This window comes from Grus americana, chromosome 2 (assembly GCF_028858705.1).
Source record: "Grus americana isolate bGruAme1 chromosome 2, bGruAme1.mat, whole genome shotgun sequence".
NCBI lineage: Eukaryota > Metazoa > Chordata > Aves > Gruiformes > Gruidae > Grus > Grus americana.
In genome coordinates this window covers 23,276,100-23,295,183 of record NC_072853.1, presented here as the reverse complement: position 1 = coordinate 23,295,183, position 19,084 = coordinate 23,276,100, and the positions used below count along the sequence as shown (strand labels likewise).

Here is a 19,084-nt window from a genome sequence, read left to right as displayed (position 1 = left end):
CATAATCTGTGGGGTTCATGGCTACCTAACATTACGGATGTCAAAAGTATACAGGGGTTCAAACAATGGTCAGACAGATTCACAAAACAAAATGTTGACTCAGAGGTGAAAATGCAGAGATGTGGATCCAAGCTCCAGCTGAGGAAGACTGAGATGCAGAGTGAAGGATGCTTGGAAGGGGAAGAGTGCTGCTCACTTCTTCCCACAGTGCCCGGGTGGGGGCTCTTGGAGGTGCGTGGTCAGTGGGCAAGCCTCTCGTCCGACCCAGAACACATAATTGCATCTTCTTCTGCAGTGGATGTGGGCTGGGGAAGGGGCTTGTCACGTTCTTTCTCAGCACTTTCTCAGAAAGGGTTATATTTTTATATTTTCGCTTTAGTGTGGTCCACAGTGCAGAGATGTCTCTGTGCTTCTGTAGCGCTTGCTTGTAGCTTGTAAGGAGCTTGTGAGAATAAACACAAACCTTGCTATTTTGTCAGTTTAATGACCATTTATTGGCCCATATACTGTTGAGCAAAGAGACTCCCTCGTAATGAAGGTCATACTAAATAACAGTGTACAAATAATGCTTAATGACTTAAAGTGATGCTGGGTCCTTTAAGATCAAGGAAAATTGTCTCTAATTATAATTGGATTTCTTCTTCCTCAAATGACATCAACTAGTACATCAAGAATAAAGTCTTTTCGGCCAGGGAAGCCATTTATGAGTAAAAAAGACATGATTTTTATTAAAAATACAAAATATTTTGTCATCTTAGTGAAATAAGGTTCAAAGGAATTACTGTGGGATATAAATAAATACATATCTATAATAGCATATGTGTTTAAAACTAGCAGTAATTATCATCTGTGTCTCTCATGGTTAATAACACAAGACTCACTACTCCAACTCTGCAGGTGAAAATCGAGAGACCAGGAAAGAGGATGTGGCTTCTCCAAAGTCACACAATAGCTCAATTGTCAAGTGTGAAACACCTAAGTGGATATACACAAACCCAGAAGCCTGTTCACAAATAGGAATAAAATATGAAAAGAATGAGCAATCCTTTCCTTTCCTAAAACAGAAGGGTCACCTGCTGTGGTAAAAAAAAAATCAAACATCCTAAAAACACCTGTGAAGTCCCTGACTGTCTACATAATTTATACCAGATTCCCTCCAGGGACTCGACTGTAGGGAGGGGCTGATGCAGGAATCTTCCCCAACTGCTGCAGGAGCTGGAAATGGGACCGTTTGCCACAGATAAAGCGGTTTTATTCGATAAACTCATGAGGTTTGGATTCTTGCTAATGGCAGATTTGAGCGTAACTGCACATAAGCTGTTTAACCATTTCTAAACCAATTGACAGAGGGTTTCCCTGCTTCACATTTATACCATGCCAATGAGCTTCTCAGCTCTGTGGTGCACTGCTGCGCCTATGCTGGGCTGCCGCTGGGGAGCAATGCGCACGAAATCCTTACGGACCGGTCCTGAGCCATGCTGGCCACCTGTCCGCCTAACTTTTAGACAGACGCGCACTTCTCAAATCAGTTCTACCCTATCTCAGCATTTCTCTTCTTTTTTATCTTCCCTGACACTGTGTTTGCACTGAATTCTGCATTACTGAGATTCTCAGGGAAGAATCAAAACTCTCTTCTCCCTAGGCAAGGCAAAAAAGGGGCAACTGCTTCTCACAACCCTTTCCTCAGCTCCTCTTCTCTTCTACTATTTACTTTACTTCTTTACCTTGCAAACAGCTTAACATCTTCGAGCCTGGGCTAAGCCCAGCCTTTTTGTGCCCTGCAGTCATCGCTGCATCTTTAAGGGAAAACTGATTCCCAGGAATGCTGTGCATGCACATACCTATCTGGGCGCTGCACCCACACCTGCCCACCAGGTAACCCAGCGCCCGCTGGCCCTCGCAGCCGCATTCCAGCCGGCAGAGCTATTACTCACTAATTGTTACCTGTCAAACAGGTAAACGAAGCTCTTGGGCCAAGTCCAAACAAGCATATATTCCCACGAAATCCTAAACCAGCAAACCTTTGACCTTTCTGCAGCCCCACTGATGATTTTCGCTGGGACCGACTTAAAAGTATGATGGTATCTTTGACAGACGGAAAAAGAAGTGGCATGTTTGGCTATTGTTTATTGTGATGAAGCTTTCTTGTACGTGTTAATACCTGCAGGAGAGCAGAGGATTACCAAACCAGGAGAGCAGAGCAGGCAGCCCAATAAACACGGCGTAGCCAATGTCTCCAGAATCACACGAGTGCGGTGGCTTTCCAAGATCTCGGCAGCGCAGCGCTGATCCAAAAGCAGTTTATGGATGGTGAGGAATTAATATGCAAAACCTCCGGAGGCTGAAAAAGTTAGTGTACAAAGCAGCCCGGAGCCATCTGGGAGGGCTGGAACTGGCATTTCCTGTTCATTTCGCCAGGTTCAGACTTGCTCTGTGGAGCGTAACAGGATCAGCTCCTGCAGAGCAGGAGGGTCTCTGCACACAGCCATAGGCACCAGCTTGTTACAGACATCCTGTAAGGCTGTAGAGATGGGTGGCTTTGCCCTGCTTAGCACTTTCTGAACAGGCCAGCGAGGGAAAGCGGCTCAGACCAAACTGCTCCATTATAAAGCTCAATCCTCCCAGCTAATTGCACAGAAAAGACATTCCCTCACAGAAGCATACACAGAAAGGCAGCCTGCTCTTACTGTAACATCTGTAAGATTTCATAGGCTTCTACATCAAAATGCACTAAAATAAAAAATGGGCTTTATTGCACAAATACAGCTATAAATCAGAACATTCAAAATAGCACAGATCATAGAATCATTTGGGTAGGAGCGGACCTTTAAGGTCATCTAGTCTAACCCCCCTACAATAAGCAGGGACATTTTCAACTAGATCAGGTTGCCCAAAGCCCCATCCAACCTGACCTTGAATGTGTCCAGGGATGGGGCACCTACCACCTCTCTGGGCAACCTGTGCCAGTGCCTCACCACCCTCATTGTAAAAAATTTCTTTTTTAGTCTAAATCTACCATCTTTCAGCTTAAAGCCATTCCCCCTTGTCCTGTCACTCCACTCCCTGATAAACAGTCCCTCTCCAGCTTTCCTGTAGGCTCCCTTCAGGTACTGGTAAGCCACAATTAGATCTCCCCAGAGTCTTCTCTTCTCCAGGCTGAACAACCCCAACTCTCTCAGCCTGTCCTCATAGGAGAGATGCTCCAGCCCTCTGATCAGCTTTGTGACCTCCCCTGGACTCTCTCCAACAGCTCCATGTCTCTCCTGTACTGGGGGCCCCAGAGCTGGACGCAGTACTCCAGGTGGGGTCTCACCAGAGCGGAGTAGAGGGGCAGGATCACCTCCCTCGACCTGCTGGTCACACTTCTTTTGATGCAGCCCAGGACACAGTTGGCTTTTCGGGCTGTGAGTGCACATTGCTGGGTCATGACAGCTTTTCATCCACTGGTACCCCCAATTCCTTCTCCTCAGGGCTGCTCTCAAGCCCTTCATCCCCCAGCCTGTATTGATACTGGGGCTTGCCCTGACCCAGGTGCAGGACCTTGCACTTGGATGTCCCTACTTCACTATGACCCTCCTTGTTACAAGTTCTCTGGCTTTGACTGTAAGTGTTTCGAGGCAAGGACTCTGGTACCTACACATTCTCACCGTGTGTGATACAATCGGATGACACTTCTGATTCAATAACATGATTTAGTCTCATCATAGCTTCACCTTAGGTGTCATGTCGAGTCTCCCAGCTGTCAGAGATGATAACCTAAGAAAGAGGAGAGATTAAACAATATAAAACAGATTGTTATTGATAATAACAGAAACATGATCTCCCCAGCAAGATAGCAATCGTTCTCCACAAAGGTTGCAGATAGCCTCTGTGGTAAGCTTAATTTTGACCTGTCTCTCACCCTAGCTTTACCCCAGTTAAACCAGACTTATGTAGATCTCCCAGATGTCATCTTAGAGATTGAATTTTATTTTGGAATAGATGACTTTTAATTTTTTTAATAGGTGATTTTTATTTTGGAATAGGTGAGTTTTATTTTGGAAGTTACCTGGAGAAAGCAGTTGTTAGACCACAGAATCATAGAATGGTTTGGGTTAGAAGAGACCTCAAAGACCATCTAGTTCCAACCCCCCTGCCATGGGCAGGGAAACCCTCCACTAGACCACGTTGCCCAAAGCCCCATCCAACCTGGCCTTGAACACTTCCAGGGAGGGGGCATCCACAACTTCTCTGGGCAACCTGTTCCAGTGCCTCACCACCTGTGTTGGGTTTGCATGGCAAGGTTTTGGTAGCAGGGGGGCTACAGGGGTGGCATCTGTGAGAAGCTGCTAGAAGCTCCCCCTGTGTCTGACAGAGCCAATGCCAGCCGGCTCCAAGACGGGCCCGCCGCTGGCCAAGGCCAAGCCAATCAGCGCCTCTGTGATAACATATTTAAGAAGAAGAAAAACACTTAGAGAGAGAGAGCTTTTGCAGCCAGAGAGAGGAGTGAGAAGATGTAAGAAACTCTGCAGACACCAAGGTCAGTGCAGAAGGAGGGGCAGGAGGTGCTCCAGGCGCCGGAGCAGAGATCCCCCTGCAGCCCATGGAGAAGACCATGGTGAAGCAGGCTGTCCCCCTGCAGCCCATGGAGGAAGGATGAGGGGGTGTAGAGATTCCACCTGCAGCCTGTGGAGGACCCCACGCCGGAGCAGGTGGAGGCACCTGAAGGAGGCTGTGGCCCGTGGGAAGCCCACGCTGGAGCAAGTTCCTGGCCGGACCGGTGGACCCGTGAAGAGGGGAGCCCATGCCAGGGCAGGTTTGCTGGCAGGACTTGTGACCCCATGGGGGACCCCACGCTGGAGCAGTTTGCTCCTGAAGGTCTGCACCCCATGAGAGGGACTCCATGCTGGAGCAGGGGAATGACGAGAGGAGTCCTCCCCCCGAGGATGAAGAAGCAGCAGAAACACCGTGAGATGAACTGACCGTAACCCCCATTCCCCGTCCCCCTGTGCCGCTGAGGGGGGGAAGGTTGAAGCCAGGAGTGAAGTTGAGCCCGGGAAGATGGGAGGGGTGGGGGGAGGTGTTTTAAGAGTTGATTTTATTTCTCATTCCTCTACTCTGTTTTGCCTAGTAATAAATTAGATGAATTCCCTCTCTAAGTTCAGTCTGTTTTGCTCGTGACGATAATTAGTGAGTGATCTCTCCCTGTCCTTATCTCGACCTACAAGCATTTCGTTATGCCTTTTCTCCCCTGTTTAGTGAATGAGGGGAGTGAGAGAGTGGCTCTGGTGGGCACCTGGCCTCCAGCCAGGGTCAACCCACCACACCACCCTCACAATGAAGAGGGTGAAGTCCAGCAAATTGTCTTTTATACTTTATTTGAAGAAGCATTTAAATTGTATACTTCATTTGAAGAAGCATTTCTGGTTTTAACTTAACAGAAGCTCCAGACTAAGGTTTGGTACTTTTCTTTGGAATAGGCTAGTGTTTTAAGCTGATTTTTAGGGTTTTTTAGCTGACATGAGATCAAACATGCTTGCAGAACTTCATCTTAGTCTAGTACTTTCTCTACATGCTGAGGGATTGGCTCAGAAACTAGAAGAAATCCTAGGATTTGCAGCTGAGCTATCAGGTTTCGTAGACCTGAGCACAGCTTTGTGCTCCTGCAGACCCAATGTGCCATGCATAGATTCCCACAGGAACTGGAATCTCCTCTGCAGCTCCTTCTCTTTAGCTGCTTCACCCTTTTCCTTCTCTTTACTGTGCACAAAACATTAAAAGAGAAAGGCTGTCCTGCAAGGGGATGAAAGAAATAACTTTCTCAGTGGGTTGCCAGGCCTTTCCAGACCTGCCTGTCTCCCAGCCTGTTGAGAAGCGCAAGTGGTGGGTGGTGGGACCATTGGCTGTTTCTGTATAGGAAGAACAAGTACAGCAGAAGAGTCCTTCTCTTGTCTTCTCCTCTCACACACAGCCTACCTGAACCCCCCAAAACACCACAGCAATACAGGAACTGATCAGACACAGCATCCGGAAATCATTACATGGATGACTCCCTCTCCCAGAGCCTCCTCTGCGCTCCGGGGAGATGGCTGGACTGTTTGTGGTCTGCTGACACCCCCCTGCATAACCTGAGATGCCCTTGTGATAGGGCCCTTCCCCAAGTGAAGAGGAGCCCATGGACCAACAACCATCATCGAGCCTTGACTTTAAATGGATGCTGTGAAGCAGCAGTTGGTGTTGGCCCCGCTGCCCCCCGCCTGGCAGCAGGAGGTACCCCAAGCTCAGCAGGGAGTGGGAGGGAAGGAGAAGGGGCTGTTTCAATTTGGCCCGAGGGAAGGGCAAATGTTTTCTCTTGGGGCTCCCAAGAGGAGGCAGCATATTGGCAGAGGCAATCTGCCCACCAGACCAGAGTCTCCTTAAGATTCCTCTCAAAAGCTGCTCAAGCAGACAGCAGTCCTTTCACAAGCTCCATTCAGCTGAATATACTTTATTAGGGATTTTTGCCCCTTTTCTCCTCACAGTGAGATTAAACAGATGTCTTATCTACCCAAAGCTCCTTGCCAGGCTCCAGCATGGAGCATCTTCCAGTCTGTAACACTATCACTGAATTCCCATGCAGCATTAGTCGCCGCACTAACCAGCTTCCACTGGTATCTTAATGTTACTGCCAGTAGTATCTGAAACCATCAGTAATGGTACCCACGTGTATTTTGCTGAAGATAAAAGAGAGGATACCTTAAAAGATGACTAAGAAAAGGGGGTCCATTTAAAAACCATCATGTGAAAACTGACAGCTGCATTTCTAATACCCGCCTAGAACCAGTTGGAAATAATTTGGCCAGAAAATGCTGATTTTTCCTGTATCTCTCATTCCTGTTTTGGCAAACATTTACTGAACGAAGAGCAAGGTTTCAGGAATCTGTTGCTCCACATAGGCTATTAAGATTCCTGGAGCACCTATGCTCTTGGGGCTGCACAGCAAGTTGGCTTTATCCATGGCAGAGCTGACTGTCTGGGGCTGTCATGTCTGTTCTCTCCACAGGATTTTTGAGAATGGGCCAGAATAGCTCAAAGTTTGCATTTTCTCTTTCAGACCTGTAGAAGAACTTCTATGTCTGAAAGTCTGTTAACTTTTCCCAACTACATATGTGATCAAACAAGATATTAGCTCTGCCAGCAAACCTTACCTCTCCCCATAGCATCACTTTTACAACAGGGCTACTATATGAAGGATGTCCTCTTTGTAATTAGCTCTTACTGGGGAGATCATGGATGATTTAGCTTTTTCTCAACAGCTGGAGAAGAGGGTTAGTTGTCCGGAGGGCTGATTGACTGGAGGGTTAAGGAAACTAGACTAGAAGCGTCCATGCATTGATTGCCAGACAAGCTGACTCCACAACCAACAGCTCACGCAGTCCCAGGCCACTGCCCATGAGCACGGGCTTCTTATGATATCCCACTTCTGACTCCAGCTCAAGCAACACTGCATCACTCAGCTGGTGACAAGGAGTTTTCTAGCTTCTGTAATGTTCAGGACTGCTACTCAATGCCTGTGTGAGGTTTAATACTGGTTAGTTTAATCAAGAGGGTGTGTCATAGTTAAAGCTGTGTTTACACTTGTTTAAGATTTGGAAAAGCAAATGTGGGGAAAAGAAGAAAACATGTAACTCTTCAGTCACAAAACAGCCTTCCTAAGTGAAGAAATAAATAAGGGATTATCCCAAATGAATGCAAAACAATTGAGAAAAATAGATGTGTGCCTAATCAAACAAAGCATTGATAAGTTCAGTGGTGTCAGTGATGCATCAGTGACACCAATTCCTACAATTTTCCATGTGTCTCTTTTTCTAAAGGCCAACCTCTTCGATTCTTGACAGAAGTGTACTATTTAAATCTCTGATTCTTATACTTCATTTATACACCAGGGAAAAGCTTGAGAGGGAAATACCGGGACACTGACAGACAGATGAAACCTCTATTTTTTAAATGTCATGATTCTAAAACACAATGCAAGGAAGGGGGTGCCACCACCTGTATGCATTCACTTCAGAGTCTAAAGCAGAGTTTGAAGCTCAGGGCCTCTGGAGCATGTTCTGTCATCTGCTGCAAACATGGCATGAAAGAGGCAGAAAGTAAGATAAAGAGATTTGTGCATCTGTTAAAAAGAAAAAAACAAGTCAGTTCTCAAATGCCTGTATATTTGCCGTGGCTCAGGACACAGCAAGCTACCTAGACCTCTCTGACACTGCTTTCTGTGCATGTTACGAGAGCCTACTATAGTGCTGGCACTATTTGTGTCTTCCCATCACCATGCTGTCTGTTGCCCACAATAGGTGTTTCATTGCTGGTATCAGGGGTGAGAATTGATTGCATGGGCCAAGCTGTCTGCTCTCACGGTGAGAGGAGTGCACTCCAGCTCCCAGCCACTAATTAGCCACTAATCTCATGCGCTAAGATTCCCACACACCATGCAGGCTTCCTTTGGTGACTTTTCAATTAGCATCACAACGCCCCAAGCTTTGAACGCTTTGTGTGTATTTATCTTTTCTTCCAATTGTCAGGGCCAGCAGACACATAAATTAAACCAATTTAAGAGTATCTGTGTGTCTGCTATTTGGCAGCTATTAGCCTAAATTGACATAATCCTCTCCCTGCTGAGAGTTAAGACACATTTATGTTAACCTGGGTATGTCTTGTATTCTTTCACAGAAAATGCGAGAAATCATGTAGGTACTGCTAAAAAACTGGAATTAACTTCTGCACATACAGATGAAATGCCTGCCCTTATTGCACCAATATGTCACATCTAGAGGTAGATGACGCAGGTCTGCTGAACGTACGAGGGCAAAACCAGCACGTCAATCCCAGACTGAACAGGGGCTGTACATAATGAATGTTAAGGGAACTTTAGGAGAGGAGGTGGCACGGGGACAAGACCCTGTGAAGAAATCATTGTGTTTGATTCCTCTTCTAGAAGTGGAGAGGACTGGGGAACCTGCTGCAGCCCTCGGCATTACGCAGGGAACAGCATTCACCTGCAAACAGACCACATTCAACCCTATAGGGCCTGATACACAGCTCACAAAATTAGGGAGATTCTCAGTGGATTCCATCCACAGCAAGATCAGGGCTTCTGAACGAGCAGTGTAGTGCTTTGAAGGAGAAGATGACAGTTGGGGCTTAGAGAGACCTAAAGTCAGTGGAGGCTGCAAACTTACTGGGAATGTGACCAGTCAGCAAAGTGCAGGTCAAGCAGTTTCCTGGCCATAGAAGAAATGACTACACATATATGTAACAAAAAATTCCCATTCCTTCACACTGATACAGCCAAGCCTACAGCTAGGTTGCCACTGGTTACTGCTCCATCGCTGTTGGAATTTTAACTACTGTATTGTTGTATCAGGGCATGCAACTCCCAATCCACCTAGCTCCATTGTCATTGTCACTCTACTCACAGAGCCAATAGTGCTGCTGGTGCAATCCCCTGCATTAATAGGCAATCTCTGAGCAGAGGCACTTCAAAGCCCTCTCCTCAGGCTCAAAAGGTTCTCCCTATTATAGTGTGATTGGTTGTTTACACTGAGGTAATTGGTGTGTGTATAATTGGCCTTGTTTACAGTGAAGATTTTCAGATATCCTTAGTCTCCCTTCCCACTCTGGGTCCTGATGGAAGCTCTGGAACCGAAAGGGAACAGCACAGATCAAGGGGAAGTCCCCCCTTCCTGCCACTCCATCTTGCAAGGCTGGGTTTGGAGGGCCAAAGCATCGAATTTAACCCCAGGCATCTACTATCTAAAGCTAACAGAATTTGAGCACTAGCCAGCTGTGAAGTCACTTCCAAAGCAAAGAACAGAGATGCAGTGCAAAAGACAACTTGAATGATTGACATTCTTCATAATACTGTCTATAAAAACCAGGCACAACACCTTCTACATGTATACCTTTCAAAGAAAAGATGGTCATTTCACCTGTGACTTATAAAATACCTTCTTGATCAGATAGCTGCACTCATCCATACACTTCCATGAATTCAGAAGCTTCACTGGGTCTACAGTGATGCCGATGTGGTGGATTGTGTTGCGCTTGCAGAAATTCACCACCACTCCAGCCACTGGAGGAGGCTGAAAGGTTCAAGAAACAGATGCTGTCAGAGCTGCTGGTGATGCCGTAACTCCCTAATGCTCAGAGACGTCATATTAGCCAGCCATGTGTGAGACTCCAGGAGAACTGGGCTGTGCAAATGGTGTAATTAATTCTCCATGCTTACACCTGGAAGGCTTTCATTCATCCCAAACAAAAAAGATTGCTTTGCATGCACTTTCACAATTGCTTTAACTCAGAGCTAAAACCAGGCTGCTGCCAAAAGAGGTGGGCCTGCCCTACTACTGTCCCCTTCCTTTTGTTGGCTCCAGCACTCCCACAGTTTGGGAATGGAATTTTAGGGGGTCGAACCAGCCTATTTGCCTGCCTGAAAACTAACCCTACTAAAAAAGCAAACCAAAAGAGTTTTCAGGATGAAAGAGCAAGGCTGCTGCTGCGAAACAAGAAGGCAGAAATGCATGACCTAGGGTAAGAGAGAAAGACCCTTTGGGCAGCCACATGCTGTTCTACTGGGCTAAGCCAACCAGTGGTGACTTATGTGTTTATCTGATTGGAGTCTCAACAAAATATGCTTTATTCAACTTCACTGTAAGAAGGAGGGTTGAAGCATGCAGCATTCCCCCTCGCCTTACAAACAAGATCCCAGTAGAGGTGAGATGACAGGACCTTCTGACGTTCTCTGGTGTTCTGCTTTGCACTCAAGTTGCTTTCTCATCGCTGTGACCTTGGGGATACCATGGGAATCCCTGCTACAGGATTACTTCCTGCTGCACTGCGTTGTGGTACCAAGCTCAGTGTCCACCACCAGCACTTCACACATATGTAAGACTGAGAGATTTTATCAAGTTATAAAACTCTGAAGAGGATGGACTCCACTCTGCCCAAAGACCTGTCCTTGAAGACAAACATGATACTACATCATCAGTTGTCTTGTCTAGATACTGATGTCAACTTAGAGTTATCAGTGCAACATTTAAAATTCAACCTATGCTGCACATAGGCTGAACCAATTAGCTCTGATAAAATGAGATGAAGACATTTGGGTTTTAAATCCTACATTTCAAATGCAGTTTGTTTATTTTGTGAGTGCAATTCACCCTGATTTTTTTCCCCTCATAAACTCTACCTTCACCTTTGCTAGTGATTTAAACAAAAAAAAGTGAAGGCTAGACTGAGAAAGGCACCTTGCACTCTCTCAGGCACTGCCCGAGAGCCTGCTGGAGGGCTGAGGGATTCTGCTGGGTGGCAGCAGGTTGAAAGAGCAGTTAGGGGCTATGAATCCACAAGGCGCTCAATGCTCTGGAATGGAGTTTGTCAAAACATGTAAATCCTGCCTGTACAGTTTAAAAATAAATGTATTCTAAAGTGGGGAACTCATTGGTTTCACTGAAAATGCAAGAGTATTTTCCAGGATCAGGCTGGAGCATTCAGCAAACTACCTGTCTGCATCTGGCACCAGCCTGAGATTTGGGCAAGGGGTAATAAATTCCTGGCTCTGCACAGATTCCCCACATAACCCTTGGCAAATCTGTTACTCAAAAATCTCACGTATAAAATGGAGAGGTGTTGCACCTACTTCCCTGTGTCTGCCTCCTGCACCAACTTTGAAAGCTTCACAGGTCAGGAACTGTCTCTGGCAGTGAGAGCTTGAGCAACTTTCGATACCAAACGTCTTTGCCTTGAGGCTAGGAGAGTGCAGGGTGTCAGTTTGGGCTCTCTCTCACACAGGTTTCCTCAACCTTTGAATGTGTCCTCCTGCACATAGTTCATTCTGGAATGACACAGCCCGAGTATATGATTTTTGCCTCCCCGCCCCGAGCACCTTAACTGTGGTATTGATTATGCAGAGGAGTGATTTATACCCCCAATGAAGGTAAAGCAGGGTTTGCCTTCCCCTCAGAAGTCCTAGCACTCAGGGCAAAGTTTATGGTGAAATAAGGAGCAACATACACATCTCACCCCCACCCTTCCCCGCAGGGTTATTGCTCATGTGTGGGGAGCTAGATAAAAAAAAAACAGTAAAGAAATGTAAATGTTAATCTGCCTGCTTTGCCCCTCACACCCAAACACTCCACATAAACTGCCATCTCCAGGTATCTTTTTCAAGTCAGAGACAAGCAAATACTCAGCATCTCTGTCCTGGAGCCACATAAAACTTCTTCACTGTGGAATACTTTCACCTTGCTTCTTCCTGAAGCGAAGATTTCCACTTACTTGGGAAAAAAGAAAAGAAACAAAAATATAAGGGAAAAAACACAGATGTTGTAAATCTGTTTATTCCATACAAAAACAAAGGAAGCAAAATCTGCAGTGCAACTCCTGTTTACACACAGTGTCTAGGTAAGACATGGTAAGAAGTTTTTGCATCCTGACTGAATTGAGAGAACATGGATGTTTTGTCTGATGTTTCAAGGGACTCAGAGGAACAATGGTAGGGTTACAAAGCAGCATACTCCACAGCCATGGAACACAGCTAAAGGAGTTGGAATTACCTATTAACTCCAATCTGCATTGAAAAACAATGACAAAAAGATCAATACTGGATTAGGCAGTGTAATAATGCACACAAGTAACAGAGATACTGCAAAAGAAAAATGAGGTGTAAAGGAACTTGGAACCAGCACATCACAGTGATGCACTAAGAGCCCGATTCCTGGGCCTGGCTGTCCCACAACACCAGGGCAAACAAGACAGAATAGTTATCACATCTCCCTGGGTGTCAGGGAAGTCCTTCCAGCAGCAGAGGAACAGCAAAATCTACTTTCACAGCAGAGTCTGAGTAGAGATAAAGCAGGCTTGTAGGTGCATGCAGGGCATGTGCATTGTATAAACATGGTATCACTGAGATGGTGAACCTGATAGGACAGGCTGATGAAGCGGCTGCAGAGGATCTAGAACTGGGGTCTTCCTCATGCCACGGAGGATTAAATGACCTTGAAGTTTCTGAGCACTGAAGAACCAAACCCAGGCAATAAGAAAGGCCAAAGATTATGTCAACAAGCTCTGATTGTACATTGCCCAAAAAGCCTGATGGAGTAATATTATATACTGCCTTTATGTTTATGAACGAAACCAGTTGGAGGCTTTCTTCTGAAATACTCTATTTCAAAAGAGAATAACAACAAATAATAGAAAGTGACACCGCTACACCTGTCTGTAAAGTTACTAAAAGCAGAGCTGACAAAGCTTAAACAGAAACACAAAGACACATGGTCTAGTGACCTTTCCATAGAACAAGGCACTGCAAAGATCTCCTGGCTCCAACACTGGTTCCTTTTGTACCACTAGACAATCCTCTTTATCCTCTGCCCTTCAAATAAAATAACATTTGCCTGCTCCTGAGGACAGCCACAAGGATAAGTGAGCAACAGCCCAGGGGCTATCAACCGTACCTCTTATTCAGCAGACTCTGAAAGCGGTTTTTTTCATTTGCTGTGATTTCTTAAGTACCTTGCCATTTGATTATAGTATTGACCTATTTTGAGGGAAAACCCCGTTGAATTTAAGTGAACAGGATGACAGTCCACAGCTTTGTTTCCCAACTCCTGCTGCTCTGATTGGAAAGTATTTCTGTGGATTCTTTGGGCTGCATTTACTCTGGTTCCTGAGTGTGGGAAAAGTCAACAAGCAATTGTTTATATGCCATCCTTCACCTTCTGCATGCTGGAACACTTACACCTATTTTAGGACAGACTGCTAGAGCAAAAAGAGACACATTCATCATTGGTTTTAGAATGCTTATTATTGCAGTGCAATATTTTAGACCTGTGGACCTTCTATATTTTTTCTAAACTCCCAACATGCTTATAACCAATGCAAAGACATTTGAAGCTCTTAAGTTTTCCACATGTTGACCACATCCCTATCGCAGATTCCTTTAAAATGATGCTCTGTAAGTCATAACGGTTCAAGAACTGACTGATGAGAACTGGGAGTAGAAGCCTCAGTAGCAAACACAGACTTGGCCATTCCCACTCCCCAGTGACAGTTCTTCAGTTCCAGCCTCCATGGAACTTAGAGAAGGCCAGCCCACCTCCCCCAGGCACTCACTGTAGTACCAAGAAAAATGAAGGGCTCACTTTGTACAACTGAGGGAATTCTACATTATCAAGAAAGGAAGGAGGGGAAAAAAGAAAGAAAGGAGGGGGAAAAAGAAAGAAAGGAGGGGAAAAAAGAAAGAAAGGAGGGGAAAAAAGGAGGAAAAAAAAGAAACTTTAATTTTGAGAAGAACTTGGTTTTAAACTACTACTGGCAATTAAAAAATGTTTTAGCAGGAACTGGGGACAACTTAAACAAAATAACAGCATTTTACCTTCATCCCAAAAGAGTTCAAATTAGGATTACTCAAAATGTGTCTATGAATTTGCAGTTTTGTTCTATGATGATGCAAAGATCCTGTTGATTAACACAGGAAGCTGGACGAAGCTTCAGGAAGATGCACACTTAACATTTTTCTCACAGGACAGGTTATTTGGGTTCTCTAGTTCTGCCCCATAATGACATCACACAATTTTAATGTCAGCTTAATTAACATTATTTCCAGAGTCCCGGATCCCACATCAAAATTAACTGTCTTTCAGAGATGCCTTCTTATTCTTTTTCACGTTACGGTTTTACACTAAATGCAAAATTACCGTCATTAGGTGACCTAACTGTATTTTCCCAATGTTTCAAAATGCTTGAGTGAATCACTAAAAAACGCTATCAGATAGATCAAAGCATCTGCAGAAAAACTATCCTTCTATATTAAATTCTACTGAATTGGTTCCAAAACTGTGAGTAATCTTTATGAAATGGATTGGTACTTTAATGTCTGCTAATCAAGTATGAACCTAATATTCCAATCTATTGTCAGACTTTGCCGCCTTCTTAGCTGTCTCAATGTCTCAATCGTGAAAGGATTTCCATGCTTTGTGCTATTTTCCTCGCTAAAAATTACTTCTCCTGTTTTAAGCTGAAACAACATCACCATTACTGAACTTCTCCTGTATAGGATACTAATAACTTTGACATCTTTCAGAACCATGAATTCTACATTTATAAGGAGCAAAGCAAAAATAAATAAAGCCCCTCCTTTTTTTCTTAAATGCTGCTTTGATGAATCTTAAAAAAATGCAAATCAGCATTTCAAATAGAAAGTGCCATGGCTCCACACCTTACCCTGTGGCCAGGAAATGCTTGATGTTCCATGGTCCTCCACACTGCTGAACTGCTGCTGTCATAAGTGATGTGGAGGCACCCGAGAGCTCCAGGTTGCTAAAGGGATCCCAGCAGACCTGTTTGGGGAGCACGAATTGCAGTTTCCAGGCAGCATGACAGAAATCCTCAAGTACTTGCCGTTCATCACAAAATCTTCCATTCTGGTAGAACTTTTATAGTTTCATCGTGAAGCATTATAAATAAAAAGTTATCAGGATCTTGGTGACTTAGAATTACTTTCTTGAAGTTAACAGTGTAGAATAATTCATTCTGAGAGCATAAGAATGATCTTTTTGAGGTATAGGAGGGTTGCACTGAGATCTGTTCAGCTTATTTTGAGGTACATGATGGCTTCATTGAAGTTAGTTCAGGATCAAGGTCTGCACAGATTCCAATAAATATAGTTTCATGCAGGAGATGACTACAAAGGAAAGGCTATGTGGAGGATTAACAGTAGATGTTGCATATCACAAAATTAGTAGGTAGGTGGTTGTCTTTGAACTTACTATGAGAGAGTACATTTTATATCAACAGCCATCAATGACATAGAAAGACACAAATAAAAATACGTAGTAATCATTGCCTACTGAAAACAGTTGTTTCCAAACATCTGCTCTCTCACTGAACTGCTTTACAACATTGTTTGGACATAAATCTCTCTCTAACATCTTTTATCACATAGACTTTTAAGTAGTTTTCTGAAAGATATTTTAGGTACAATTAGTAAGCCTAGTTAAGCCTTGTTTGTACACTCTATTTCCCTTACCCAGTGCTGGCAAGTCCAAACAACACTGATGCTAGCTGCTATGGAGTAAACAGTGTAAACATGAGGTAAAGCTTTAGACAGCTGAATTCTACTCTGAATCCTTACACCACCACAAAAAACTATCATCTGCTGCACAAACAAAGAAGCAAGCACAGTATGAAAACCAGCAGGTTTAGGTTACCATTTTAAATTTCTCCTGTACACTCCAAAGACAAGTCCTAGATTTTCAATAATGTATTGCATGACTATTTCATTTTTGCTCTACACAGCCTTTATTCTACAGGAAGCAAGACTGGTCTGGCCAGAAATAACATTAGCTGATTTTTCAATGACTAACAGATTAGTTTATAATAATCTTGTAGATCATGAAGAATGAGCATCAGGCTGGATTAAGTAGGACTTGTTTGACCTGCTCAGCTAGAGAGGTGGACTCTGACACTTTCAATTTGATTCTAGTCTGCACTCTGAAGCAAAAGGCTCATCCAGAAAATGATGAGCCCTGTGCCTACCTACCTAGTTAAAATAATTTTGAGGGTATATTTTTCCATCTAAATAACTCCCAACTAAATAAGTTGTCATCTCCAACAACCTCAAATCAACAGTTCATTATTCCATTTTCCACTTATATTCCTAACTTTGACCTTGAAACACCTTGTAAGATGGTGAGCAGTAATTCAGTCTCCTGACTACCTCATTCTAAGAGAATCTCTCCTGAGAGCAGGCTGCTAAAGGCAGTTTTGTATTTGACCCAGTACTAGAACAACAACCATTTCAGTTTGAGTTACAGTTTGGGTTTGGTCCAGGATTGCAGATGGCATCAAATGCAGTTTTCTTTCGTGTAAAATCACACATCAACAGCATCTCTACCTTGGGGAAGGTGGCATTTTCAAAAGTGCTCATCACTGATCTTCCTCTCCTTCTTCCTATACATTTCATAGAGGTAAAAAAAAGGGAAAAAATATCAACATCCAAGTGTTTCTCATAACAGAAAAATTAAAAAAGAGAAAGAAGATACCGAACTGGCATTAAGCCTCTTGATGATGCTCAAACAGGTAACCTTTTCAGGACTCAGTTTCTTTCAGCATAACAAATATTTGGGAAAGAAACCTTATCACTTCTGCAGTTAAAAGGGGGGCTTCACTAACTTAAACTGTCACAGCATTCTACCGTTATTTCTCCAAAGCAACTCACAGTATCTCACGGTAACGCCCCTGAGAGGCTCAACTTGTTTTAAGATTACATACTAATTCTGTATTCAAAATGACTGCATTATTTGTAATGAATAAATTACTGTTTCCCTTCTGTGTTTTATGAAGCCTTATGGCTTCCTCAAAATGTATTATACAAAATAATTCATACAAGCATTTTTATGAATAATGGCCTACAAGTTCAATACCAGTATTTGTTATTCAAAATTCAGATCACATTAGCAACTTCTGATTGGATTTACAAATTGTATAATGTTTCTTTCCTGTGACTGGTGAATGGAGGAAGAGAAAGGCTAACTAATATCTTGTGCTCAATCACAGCGTCATTAATCTAGCTAAATTATTTTTCTAATTCTGTTTAGTTAAAGTGATGGAAATCATCATGGGGCTATGTTTAAGCTGCCTTGGAACTGATTTATACTGAATTGGCTTAATTTGGTTAGTCATTATTAATAAAGATAAGGCCTGAGACCCAGTAATAGATACTTGTGCCTGATTGCGATCCCATAATACCAAAGACTTTACAGAGTCAAGTTTGATTTCAATTACAGGAATAGATGAAAGAAGAAGTTCAAGCCCCAGATTGCAATACTATATGTTTTTTGAAAATATATATATATGTATGTATGTATGCATATATATTTTGTTATACAAATATGTATCTCTGCAAATATTCCTTCTACTACATTCCCGTCAGGTGAAACCAAAGGTAGAAAATGGAAAATGCCTTCACCTAAGACAGTATAAATTAGATGGTTTTGGCACCATTCAACTATTTTTCTTGCAAAGATCAGCAAGTAATATAATGATCGACCTCATATAATGGTGCATTCTTTACATATACAGCACTGTTTGCATAGCAGAGATTATCAGCAGTCCAGTTGGATGCCTGGTATGGGAAGATGTCTCCATGAGGACAGGCGGTAGGAGTAAGTGGGGTCCTGACCTGTCTCTGGTGGAGGAATGGGGACTGAGAGCAGATGGTTCCACTCTCTCTTCTCCAACTGACCCAACAGGGGGAAAGGCCCTCTTTCTCCCCTTCCCATCAGGGGCAAAAGCTGCTGCCTGCACAGCCCGATCCTGTCCCTTGTAAGTCCACATAGGTCTTTGGGCAAAGCACACAGTAGGGTGTGCTGGACTGAAGGCTGACTGACAGATTGATGGTGCAGTCCTCTCTGTGCTTTGCCCCTGCGTAACAGAGCCTTCCTCAATAAACACCCTGTTCCAGCTTTCCCATTTTCTCTCCAGCTTTCTCCTGCTGACAAAACAGACCCTTCAACCCTCCCAGCCCAGCTGGTAGCTCTCAGATCCATGCAGTAGGTATCATCGCCTGGCACCGCTTCGTCCCTCTGCTGTGAGATGCTTTCTGCACCAAGATGTTCACCAATGTCAAACCCGGCCGGTCACAACCGTGGGTAAAGTCAAAAAAAAGGAAGAAAATCCCTGAAACCCAACAAAAAAACCTAACTACGAAACCGTCCTGTGAAGGCCGCCTCCTCCCTGGGCACCATCCAAGGCCAGCCACAGGGCAGCCGGGGGATGCCGGGCGCGGCTACCCCCTTCGGCCGCCAGCCCGGCGCAGAGGCGCGGCCCCGCCGGCCCGCCCGGCTGCCCCGCTCCGTCGCGCACGCGAGGGGCCTCTCCTCACCCTCAGCGGCGTGAGGCACCAACGGCCCCGCGCCTCGCCTCACCGCGCCTCGCCTCCCTAGCGCGGACGGCCGCCTCTCCTGCGGCTCGCCCGCTCCGTCTGCGGCGAGGGAAGGGAGGGGAACTGCCCGCCGCCTCAGCACCGGCTCCCCCTTCCTTCCTTCCTTCCTTCCTTCCTTTCTTC

The 19,084-nt window shown here is 44.5% G+C and overlaps 2 long non-coding RNA genes across 2 annotated transcripts; both read right to left on the bottom strand.

The window, feature by feature from the left end:
* Positions 1-804: 804 nt before the first annotated feature.
* On the bottom strand, positions 805-9,741 carry LOC129202355 (uncharacterized). Its single transcript, XR_008575692.1, has 2 exons — positions 8,011-9,741; positions 805-3,756 (listed from the first exon to the last, which is right to left on the bottom strand). It is a non-coding gene; the product is annotated as an uncharacterized LOC129202355 (long non-coding RNA).
* Positions 9,742-9,934: 193 nt separating this feature from the next.
* On the bottom strand, positions 9,935-19,079 carry LOC129202354 (uncharacterized). Its single transcript, XR_008575691.1, has 3 exons — positions 18,902-19,079; positions 15,241-16,968; positions 9,935-10,100 (listed from the first exon to the last, which is right to left on the bottom strand). It is a non-coding gene; the product is annotated as an uncharacterized LOC129202354 (long non-coding RNA).
* Between the last annotated feature and the right edge of the window lie 5 nt (positions 19,080-19,084).